This window comes from Coenobita brevimanus, chromosome 54 (genome assembly GCF_032717465.1).
Source record: "Coenobita brevimanus isolate Jiangsu-jjx chromosome 54, ASM3271746v2, whole genome shotgun sequence".
Taxonomy (NCBI): domain Eukaryota; kingdom Metazoa; phylum Arthropoda; class Malacostraca; order Decapoda; family Coenobitidae; genus Coenobita; species Coenobita brevimanus.
This window is the reverse complement of record NC_137007.1, coordinates 6,968,090-6,981,033: the sequence shown is the minus strand read 5'-3', so window position 1 is coordinate 6,981,033 and position 12,944 is coordinate 6,968,090.

Below are 12,944 nucleotides of genomic sequence, written 5' to 3'. Positions count from 1 at the left end.
TGACTTCCAATCCTCTGGAACTCTGTGTTCCTCCCAGGCCAATCTGCACATCTTCAACATCCATTCTCCTACTGTCTCTCCTCTATGCTTCAGCATTTCACCACACACTCCATCAATTCCTGGGGCTTTCTGCATTTTGACTTTCTTCATTGCTTCCACAACTTCCATCCTACTGATTTCTTGCTCTCTTCTCACATCCCTCCGTCTCCGAGTCATTTAATGTATGATGTATTAAATTATTCAAAATCAGCCATCCGAGTTCAGAGAATGTCCCAGTTTCAAGATTACCAGGGAAGACATGCTACCACCACTTTCTGATAAGTTATATCAAATCTTGGAACTTGGATGATCTCTAAGCTAAAATGGCTGATGCTGAATGATTTAATACATCATACATAAAATTTCCACCAAAAGAGAGACTAACACAAACAAAACAATTGCTTGGCAAAAACTACGGTATAAATAGAACATTTCAGGAGGCAAGATTTAACTGAGCTTTGTAGCAATTTCATTAAAAATGACAAAAAGAAATATATAAGTGCCAGGTTTTCAAAATTCGGGCTTCGTTTTCAGGGAAATAAAAACGAGAGAAATTCATTCTCCTCTGCTACATTTTTGCTATGAAGCATTACTTCAATAGTGTATGATGGTATTTATTTTGCCAAACAGGTTCTCACGTCAACAAAATCATGGTAACTTAAAATGTACCCGGGGTGGAGAAGCTGTTAATAGCAGTGACCTATGAAGGCAGGAAGCTTCAAAAGTCCCGCATTACATGCACTGTACACAATAGTAAAATACTGTACAAAGGTACTCACTTCTGCCTCCTGAGCTGTTGTGCTAGAACAGGGGTGGGGAACATCTGGCCTCTGGGCTGTATAAGGCCCACAGGACCATTTGATTAGGTCAATGAGGCAATTCAAAAATGCAATTTCATGAACTCATGAATGAATATATACATACAGTAATCCCTCTACTATCCGATGTTATACAGCCAAAGGCATGTCCGGAAAGTGGGCCCCTAGCTCCTGGACTGGTACTTAAGGACCCTAACCCAGCCTAACTTTGAAAGCCACCTAAATAACTCCCTACCGGACATGCATAGCACCTATTTAAAACCGTATTCACACCAATAATGGACGTAAAGCATGAAATAAATGAAAAGGAACCAAAGAATGAGGAATTAGAAGCGACTGTACCTCAGCCAGGGTACTTACAGCACGTCTGTGGCCGCCTTTTCTAAGGATTTGGCAGTGGTGAAAATGCTCTTGAAGCACATATTGGCTGCACTTAATTCTTTGCACTGTGAGTTATAATTGTTTAACACTGCACACTGTTCCTAACTGCATCACGCTAGTTTCAACCGCCAATTTGCACTACACAGTTGATCCTTTGCACTCTAAGTTCTAATTTCTTAACACTGCACAACACTGTAAATTCCTGTGTGGTCTAGTGGCGAGGTATTGCAGTTTATTCACAAAAAATGAGCATGTCTGGCTTCCATTGCGATAAGCATCTACTCACCATCGAAGTTAGGCAGTGATTGTTGGTGACGGGGAAACAGAGTTGCCATATTGCAACGGCCACATTACCAAACTCCTCAATTTTCGTTACTAAATTTAAGTTTTCATCACCAAACTTGTAAAGCTAACATTTATTCTTCACTAATTATATATACAAGTGGAAATACATGTAACCACTCACCTTATAATTAACAGCATGTTGATTATTTCACGCTATGTAGGCTAGGGGCGTTTTTCAAGAATACTCCCCCAGTATCCCTGCTTGTCGTAAAAGGCGACTAAAAGGGTTGGTGGAGGGTTAGTGCCCCTCCCCGGAAAACAACTAAAAAAACAAACAAGAAGCCTCGGACAAGGACTGACCAAATGATGACGACCCAGGACTGGACAAAGGACTTGGTAAAGGGTACATGGAATGTAAGAGGAGCGAATGATGAGGTGAAAGAGAGAGAGATTGTCCAGGTGCTTGAGGGTGCGAAAGTGGATGTACAGTACGTGGAATAACTGAAACAAAATGGAGAGAATGGGAGTATGGATGGGGTATATGTGCAGGAGTAGGTGAGAATGAGAGGGCAAAGGAAGGAGTGTGTATAGTTGTGAGTAAAAGATGGAAGAAGAGCATAAGACAGTATGGATCAGTTGGGTCAAGGATTGTGTGGGTAAAGTTGAAAATTGGAATACAAATGTGGGCGATTGTGTGTGTGTATGCGCCAATGCAAGATCGTGCTAGAAGAGTGAGAGAAGAGTTCTGGACAAATGTAGAAGTGTGCATGGAAAAGTCTGGAAGGAATGAGAGTGTTTTTGATCGGTGATATGAATGGTAAAGTTCGGAATATGAAGGTGGATGGAATAGTTGGTGAGTGGGGTGTCCCTGCTGAGACAGATGAGAATGGCAGTGCGTTCGTGGACATTTGTGCTGGGAGGGGGTTGGTGATAGCCAATACCCTCTTCAGGCATAAAATGATCCACGGGTATACATGGCGAGTGATGAGAAGGGTGGGTGGTGAACTGAATGAAAAGAGGGCAGTGATTGATTATGTGTGTGTGGATCAAAGGATGTGAAGATGTGTAATGGATGCAAGAGCTTATAGAGGTTGGAGGAGTGGACTATCTGACCACTACTTGGTGGTGGCCAGAATTAGGATTCAAGTAAGATGGAGGAATAGAAGAAGGGAAAGACGAGAGGAAGGAGTAGTTGCAAGGAGAGTGGAAAGGTTACAAGAGGATGAGAAAAAGGCAGAGTATAAGAGAGAAGTGGAGGAACGATTGAGCAAATATGAACTGGAGCAGATGGGAGACGTGGAAGGTGTGTGTAGGATATTTACAAAAGAAATATGTGCAGCATGTGATGTGGTGTGTGGAAGGAAGAGAAGACGGAAGGGGGCGCAAGGAACAGCGTCATGGACTGAAGAGGTGAGACAGGCTGTGGCACAAAAGAAGAAAGCATACAATGAATGGATGAGAAATAGGGGCGTGGAAGAAGTTGAGAGGCGGGAGAGAGAGTTATATGTAGAAAGAAAGAGAGAGGTGAAAAGGTTAGCAAGAGAGAGAGTAAGAAGAGAGTGGATGAGGAATTTGGAAGGAATTTGAGTGTAAAGTGGAGGGACTGTAAGAAAATGTTCTGGAAAGAGGTGAAAAGAGTAAGACAGGGTGGAAGTGAAGTTAGCAGGGGAGTGAAAGATAAAAATGGTAGATTACTAGAGGAGAAGGGAGAAAAAGTGAGCAGATGGAGAGAACATTTTAAGGAATTGTTGAACATAGAGGATGGAAGTAATGCGAGTATAAGTGGCTGGGGAATGGCTGAGAGAAGGAGGGAGATGAGAAGACAGGAAGAAATCAGTAGGATAGAAGTTGTGGAAGCAATGAAGAAAGTTAAATTGGGGAAAGTCCCAGGAATTGATGCAGTGTGTGGTGAAATGCTGAAGCATGGGGGAGAGATAGTAGTAGAATGGATGTGGAAGATGTGCAGATTGGCCTGGGAGGAAGGTACAGTCCCGGAGGATTGGAAGTCAGGTATAATTATTCCCTTGTACAAAAGAAAAGGGGAAAAAGAAGTGTGTGGTAATCATAGGGGCATTTGTCTTCTTAGTATAATAGGAAAAGTGTATGGTAGGATACTTATTGACAGAGTTAGAGAAAGAACAGAGAAATTAGTTGGAGAAGAACAGGGAGGCTTTAGGAAGGGAAGAGGTTGTGTAGATCAGATATTCATTCTTAGATTTTTAGTGGAAAAGTTTCTAGGGAAGGGAAAGAAGATGTATGCGGCCTTCATGGATTTGGAGAAAGCATACGACAGGGTGGATAGACAAGGATTATGGAAAGTGTTAAGAATATATAGAGTAGATGGGAAGTTGTTGAATGCTGTGAAGAGTATGTACAATGGTGCGAAGGCTGCAGTGCGTGTGGATGGTGAAGTAAGTGAATTTTTCTCTTTGAAAGTTGGGTTGAAACAGGGATGTGTCATGTCTTCATGGTTGTTCAATCTGTACATGGATGGGGTAATAAAAGAGGTACAAGGTAGGGAAGTGGATGTTGGAGTGGCCCTGGTGAGAGAGGATAGTGTTCGGAAACTCCCTGTACTGTTGATAGCAGATGATACTGTGTTGTTGAGTGAAGACGAAGGGGAGCTGCAAGGCTTGGTGGATGAGTTTGGGAGAGTGTGTAAGAAACAGAATCTAAAGATGAATGTAGGGAAGAGTAAAGTGATGGCCTTTGAGAGAGGTGAAGTCAGCAAATGTACAGCGAGGTTGGATGGTGAGGAATTGGAAAATGTGAGTACGTTTAAGTACTTGGGTAGTGTGATGAGTAAGGATGGAGGTTTGGAGGGTGAAGTGTTTGAAAGAGCACAGCAGGGAAGAAAGGTTTCTGGTTCTTTGAAAGCAGTGATAAGAAATAGGGAAGTGAGCATGGAAGTGAAAAAATTACTACATGACAGTATTGTGATACCAACTCTAACGTATGGAAGTGAAGCTTGGATGTTGTTGGAAGGACACAAGTTAAGAGTGAGAGCAGTGGAAATGAGTTAAAGAGAAGCCTGTGAAACCACATGCAGAGACAGGCTGGCGAATGAGGATATAAAGGAGCATTGTGGTGTGGATGTGGATGTGATAGGAAGCGTTATGAGGAACACACTGAGGTGGTTTGGCCATGTGGAGAGGATGGAGGGTGAAAGACTGACGAAGAGAGTGTATGTGAGTGAGGTGGAGGGGGGAAGAGGAAGGGGAAGGCCGAGGATGAGATGGAGGGATGGGGTGGAGAGGTATATGAGAGAGGGGGGTGTGAGTTGGGAGCAGGGCAGTGAAATGGCGGGGGACAGGGCGACTTGGAGGCAATTTGTTTGTGGCCACCCAAAATGGGATTGAGGCGTCTGGCAATAGACAGATAGATAGATAGGCTAGGAGATTAATCAGAGAGAGCAAACAATCCACCATCTCCATCCTGTGTATCCTCATACATGTGAAAAAAATCGTTGGCAATGCATTATTCTGATTCATTACCAAACGAATTTTTCATTACCAAATTGGCCCACATTTGGTAATGAAAAATACCAAATGGTAACCCTGAGAGGGGAAGGGGGAGAGGGTAGGAAGGAAGGGGTGAAGGGGTCATGGTGTAAGCCAGCTGTTTTGCGCTGCGTGGCAATTTCAAATTACGGGTGGCAAGAAATTCGGATTTGGGGGGAATTTTTTTCTTTTTTTGCTCATTTTTGAGTTCCTAAGGTCCAGGCCCACAATGTCCAGTAAGTAGGGTGTCTGGAAAGTGGGCGTCCGGAAAGGACGGGGATTATTGTGTATATATATATATATATATATATATATATATATATATATATATATATATATATATATATATATATATATATATATATATATATATATATATATATATATATATATATATATATATATATATATATATATATATATATATATATATATATATATATATATATATATATATATATATATATATATATATATATATATATATATATATATATATATATATATATATATATATATATATATATATATATATATATATATATATATATATATATATATATATATCTATATCTATATATATATATATATATATATATATATATATATATATACATATATATATATATATATATATATATATATATATATATATATATATATATATATATATACATACATATATATCTATATCTATATCTATATATATATATATATATATATATATATATATATATACATACATATATATATATATATATATATATCTATATATATATATATATATATATATATATATATATATATATATATACAGTGAAAGATAAAAATGGTAGATTACTAGTGGAGAAGGAAGAAAAAGTGAGCAGATGGAGAGAACACTTTAAGGAATTGTTGAATATAGAGGATGGAAGTAATGCGAGTATAAGTGGCTGGGGAATGGCTGGGAGAAGGAGGGAGGTGAGAAGACAGGAAGAAATCAGTAGGATAGAAGTTGTGGAAGCAATGAAGAAAGTTAAATCGGGGAAAGCCCCAGGAATTGATGGAGTGTGTGGTGAAATGCTGAAGCATGAGGGAGAGATAGTAGTAGAATGGATGTGGAAGATGTGCAGATTGGCCTGGGAGGAAGGTAGAGCCTCGGAGGATTGGAAGTCAGGTATAATTATTCCCTTGTCCAAAGGAAAAGGGGAAAAAGAAGTGTGTGGTAATCATAGGGGCATTTGTCTTCTTAGTATAATAGGAAAAGTGTATGGTAGGATACTTATTGACAGAGTTAGAGAAAGAACAGAGAAATTAGTTGGAGAAGAACAGGGAGGCTTTAGGAAGGGAAGAGGTTGTGTAGATCAGATATTCATTCTTAGATTTTTAGTGGAAAAGTTTCTAGGGAAGGGAAAGAAGATGTATGCGGCCTTCATGGATTTGGAGAAAGCATACGACAGGGTGGATAGACAAGGATTATGGAAAGTGTTAAGAATATATAGAGTAGATGGGAAGTTGTTGAATGCTGTGAAGAGTATGTACAATGGTGCGAAGGCTGCAGTGCGTGTGGATGGTGAACTAAGTGAATTTTTCTCTTTGAAAGTTGGGTTGAAACAGGGATGTGTCATGTCTTCATGGTTGTTCAATCTGTACATGGATGGGGTAATAAAAGAGGTACAAGGTAGGGAAGTGGATGTTGGAGTGGCCCTGGTGAGAGAGGATAGTGTTCGGAAACTCCCTGTACTGTTGATAGCAGATGATACTGTGTTGTTGAGTGAAGACGAAGGGGAGCTGCAAGGCTTGGTGGATGAGTTTGGGAGAGTGTGTAAGAAACAGAATCTAAAGATGAATGTAGGGAAGAGTAAAGTGATGGCCTTTGAGAGAGGTGAAGTCAGCGAATGTACAGCGAGGTTGGATGGTGAGGAATTGGAAAATGTGAGTACGTTTAAGTACTTGGGTAGTGTGATGAGTAAGGATGGAGGTTTGGAGGGTGAAGTGTTTGAAAGAGCACAGCAGGGAAGAAAGGTTTCTGGTTCTTTGAAAGCAGTGATAAGAAATAGGGAAGTGAGCATGGAAGTGAAAAAATTACTACATGACAGTATTGTGATACCAACTCTAACGTATGGAAGTGAAGCTTGGATGTTGTTGGAAGGACACAAGTTAAGAGTGAGAGCAGTGGAAATGAGTTATTTAAGAGAAGCCTGTGAAACCACATGCAGAGACAGGCTGGCGAATGAGGATATAAAGGAGCATTGTGGTGTGGATGTGGATGTGATAGGAAGCGTTATGAGGAACACACTGAGGTGGTTTGGCCATGTGGAGAGGATGGAGGGTGAAAGACTGACGAAGAGAGTGTATGTGAGTGAGGTGGAGGGGGGAAGAGGAAGGGGAAGGCCGAGGATGAGATGGAGGGATGGGGTGGAGAGGTATATGAGAGAGGGGGGTGTGAGTTGGGAGCAGGGCAGTGAAATGGCGGGGGACAGGGCGACTTGGAGGCAATTTGTTTGTGGCCACCCAAAATGGGATTGAGGCGTCTGGCAATAGACAGATAGATAGATAGGCTAGGAGATTAATCAGAGAGAGCAAACAATCCACCATCTCCATCCTGTGTATCCTCATACATGTGAAAAAAACCGTTGGCAATGCATTATTCTGATCCATTACCAAACGAATTTTTCATTACCAAATTGGCCCACATTTGGTAATGAAAAATACCAAATGGCAACCCTGAGAGGGGAAGGGGGAGAGGGTAGGAAGGAAGGGGTGAAGGGGTCATGGTGTAAGCCAGCTGTTTTGCGCTGCGTGGCAATTTCAAATTACGGGTGGCAAGAAATTCGGATTTGGGGGGAATTTTTTTCTTTTTTTGCCCATTTTTGAGTTCCTAAGGTCCAGGCCCACAATGTCCAGTAAGTAGGGTGTCTGGAAAGTGGGCGTCCGGAAAGGACGGGGATTATTGTGTATATATATATATATATATATATATATATATATATACATATATATATATATATATATATAATATATATATATATACATATATAAATATATATATATATATATATATATATATATATATATATATACATATATATATATATATATATATATATATATATATATATATATATATATATATATATATATATATATATATATATATATATATATATATATATATATATATATATATATATATATATATATATATATATATATATATATATATATATATATATATATATATATATATATATATATATATATATCTATATCTATCTATCTATATATATATCTATATATATATACATATTTCTATATCTATATATATATATATATATATCTACATATATATATATATATATATATATATATATCTATCTATATATATATATATATATATATATATATATATATATATATATACATACATATATATATATATATATATATATATATATATATATATATATATATATATTTTATATATATAAATATATATATATATATATATATATATATATATACAGTGAAAGATAAAAAATGGTAGATTACTAGTGGAGAAGGAAGAAAAAGTGAGCAGATGGAGAGAACACTTTAAGGAATTGTTGAATATAGAGGATGGAAGTAATGCGAGTATAAGTGGCTGGGGAATGGCTGGGAGAAGGAGGGAGGTGAGAAGACAGGAAGAAATCAGTAGGATAGAAGTTGTGGAAGCAATGAAGAAAGTTAAATCGGGGAAAGCCCCAGGAATTGATGGAGTGTGTGGTGAAATGCTGAAGCATGAGGGAGAGATAGTAGTAGAATGGATGTGGAAGATGTGCAGATTGGCCTGGGAGGAAGGTAGAGCCTCGGAGGATTGGAAGTCAGGTATAATTATTCCCTTGTCCAAAGGAAAAGGGGAAAAAGAAGTGTGTGGTAATCATAGGGGCATTTGTCTTCTTAGTATAATAGGAAAAGTGTATGGTAGGATACTTATTGACAGAGTTAGAGAAAGAACAGAGAAATTAGTTGGAGAAGAACAGGGAGGCTTTAGGAAGGGAAGAGGTTGTGTAGATCAGATATTCAGTCTTAGATCTTTAGTGGAAAAGTTTCTAGAGAAGGGAAAGAAGTTGTATGCGGCTTTCATGGATTTGGAGAAAGCATATGACAGGGTGGATAGACAAGGATTGTGGAAAGTGTTAAGAATATATGGAGTAGACGAGAAGTTGTTGAATGCTGTGAAGAGTATGTACGATGGTGCGAAGGCTGCAGTGCGTGTGGATGGTGAACTGAGTGAATTTTTCTCTTTGAAGGTTGGGTTGAAACAGGGATGTGTCATATCTCCATGGTTGTTCAATCTGTACATGGATGGGGTAATAAAAGAGGTACAAGGTAGGGTAGTGGATGTTGGAGTGGCCCTGGTGAGAGAGGATAATGTTTGGAAACTCCCTGTACTGTTGTTTGCAGATGATACTTTGTTGTTGAGTGAAAACGAAGGGGAGCTGCAAGGCTTGGTGGATGACTTTGGGAGAGTGTGTAAGAAACGGAATCTAAAGGTGAATGTAGGGAAGAGTAAAGTGATGGTCTTTGAGAGAGTTGAAGTCAGTGAATGTACAGCGAGGTTGGATGGTGAGGAATTGGAAAATGTGAGTATGTTTAAGTACTTGGGTAGTGTGATGAGTAAGGATGGAGGTTTGGAGGGTGAAGTGCTTGAAAGGGTACAGCAGGGAAGAAAGGTTGCTGGTTCTTAGAAAGCAGTGATAAGAAACAGGGAAGTGAGCATGGAAGTGAAAAAGTTACTACATGACAGTATTGTGATACCAACTCTAACGTACGGAAGTGAAACTTGGACGTTGTTGGATGGACACAAGTCAAGAGTGAGAGCAGTGGAAATGAGTTATTTAAGAGGAGCCTGTGGAGTCACATGGAGAGACAGGCTGACGAATGAGGATATAAAGGAGCATTGTGGTGTTGATGTGGATGTGATAGGAAGCGTTATGAGGAACAAACTGAGGTGGTTTGGCCATGTGGAGAGGATGGAGGGTGAAAGACTGACGAAGAGAGTGTATGTGAGTGAGGTGGAGGGGGGAAGAGGGAGTGGAGTGAGAGTTGGGAGCAGGGCAGTGAAATGGCAGGGGACAGGGCGACTTGGAGGAGATTTGTTTGTGGCCACCCCAAACGATATTGAGGCGTCTGGCAATAGACAGATAGATATATACAGTATATATATATATATATATATATATATATATATATATATACTGTATTTATATTGATATATATATAAAGATATATAGATATTGATATATAGATTTATAGATATTATATATGTATACAGGAAGTCCTCATTTTTCGCAGCTTGGATGTTCCGTCAAAATCACATGAAATGTGAAACGTCAAGTTGTGAAGTTAAGAATCAATGGGAAAAACAGAGGAATGTTCTGGTGGGGCATGTACCTATCCTATCAGAAAGTACTATAACACCAAACAGGCCCAACCCAAAATTAAATGAAGAGTGTTTACTAGTGCTAAAACAGCATATCACAATGAACATGTACCCGAAAAGACATTAAAGCTGTTAAAAAGAGCTGCAACACCAAAAATCCTTGCCAGAAATAAACTGAAGACTGGCTTGAGTGGCATTATTTTACTCACTGCTAAAAGGAAGAGCAGCTGTAATAAAGTCAAATTGAATCAAAAACTGGTTGACTGAGTCTACCATCTCTGCATTGGGATGGTTATTATTCTTTCCTTCCTTAAATATCGATAAGCTTTATTTTACATCCACTTCAGGTATTTGTCCATCAAAAGAAAAATAAATAGTATTACGAGATATGTAACGATTCTTTATTAAGAAATAGTAGCACAACACGGCTGAAGATCGTACGTTATGATCACAAACAATAACAAACTCACACGTGTCTACTGCCGAGCTGGACCTACTGTGTATTCATGACACGGCTGAAGATCGTACATTACGATCATAAACAATAACAAACTCACGTGTGTCTACTGTCCCGCTGGACCTGCTGTATAAAGATCATGGAAAACTGTTGCATAGAAAAATGGACAGTGCCAATACTGAGCATTGGTACGCATCGTCTGTTGAATGTTGGCTGCTGGCTGGGAGCATCGAATTTAGGGAAATTCGCGAATTGTGAGACAACTCGGAAAATTTTTGTTGCATGAAAAACGAGACGTCGAAGTAAAATGCATCCAAATACAAGGACTTACTGTATATATATATATATATATATACACAGTAAATCCTTGTTTTTCGCAGCTTGGATGTTCTGCCAAACCCTCACGAAAAGCGAAATGTTTAATTGTGAAGTTAAGAATCAGTGGGAAAAATAGAGGAACGTTCCGGTAGGACGTGTACCTACCCTATCAGAAAGTACTATTCCACCAAACAGCCCCTACCCAAAATTAAATGAAGAGTGTTTACTAGTCCTAAAACAGCATAACACAATAAACATATACCTGAAAAGACATTAAAGCTGTTAAAGATCTGCATCACCAAAAATCCTTGCCAGAAATAAAGTGAAGATTGGCTTGTGTGGCAAGTGAAGGTGTGTTGAGGGTGGATGGGCTAGTTCCCGGTGTCACTAACCAAGGAAAAACTGCCACTTTTCACCAGATTATTTAATTTCCAACATCAAAGTCAGTTAACTAAAACCCGGTCATTTTATGTGCCCTCTTTGTCACTAAAAGGGAGAAATTAAAACAACATTATTTTACTCACGCTACAAGGAAGAGAGTTTGTAATATAGTCAAACAGAATCAAAAATTGGTGGGCTGAGTCTACCATCTCTGTATTGGGACGGTTATTATTCTTTCTGTTCTTAAATATCGATAAGCTTTATTTTACATCCATTTCAGGTATTTGTCCATCAAAACAAAAATAAATAGTGTTACGAGAAACATGTAACGATTCTTTGTTAAACAGGAGCACGATGCGGCTGAAGATCGTACGTTACGCTCACAAACAATAACAAACACATGTGTCTACTGCCCAGCTGGACCTGCCGTATATTCACGATACGGCTGAAGATCGTATGTTACAATCACAAACAATAACAAACTCATGTGTGTCTACTGCTGAACTGGACCAGCTGTATAAAGATCATGGAAAACTATTGCATAGAAAAATGGACAGTGCCAAGACTGAGTATTTGTACGCATTGTTTGCTGAGTGTCGGCTCCCAGCCGGGAGCATCGAATTGTGGGGCTATCGGAAACTTTTTTCATCCATCCATCCATCCATCATCCAATCCTACATTGCCCCATGAGGAACGTAGGAGCCCAGGGCTAGGCAGTTGGTCCCGACATTTAAGATGAGAGTGACCAGCCTCACTCATCCCTGAGTGGCATTACATAAGCAATCAACCCCAACCACCCCTTGGATATAAACCTTCACCGGCTCAATGCAATTGGAGCGCAATAAATACCCACTAAACCACCAGGCGCCAAAATTTGGCTATATGGTTACCACGCAGCGTAGTAAATGGTTTCCTGGTGCACAGGAAACCATTTGGCTTGTCACTCAGTGTAGAGTCACCCACAGGCTGAAGGAAGTGGAAAGAATGAAGGAAAGAAAGACAGAAGAGGGAGTGTAGGGATGCCCGTAGGCAGAAGGACAAGGAAAGAATGAAGGAAAGAAAGACAGAAGAGAATGGTAGGTTTCTTGCGCGAAAAACGAGGTGTCGAAGTAAAATGCATCCAAGTATGAGGACTTACTATATATATATATATATATATATATATATATACAGTGCTTGTCAGAAGTATCGAGCGCCTATGGCAGGGCGTGCAATACTTTTGGCGAAAAAAGAATCACCCGTTTTTGGTACTAAAAATTGAGCCAGATGTTTGGGGCGCTAGCACGACGTCACAGTAGCCTGAGGCCTTACTGCGCACTGGTTGGTTCCCGCCCTCAGTTGCCTACGGGCTGCATGAGAGA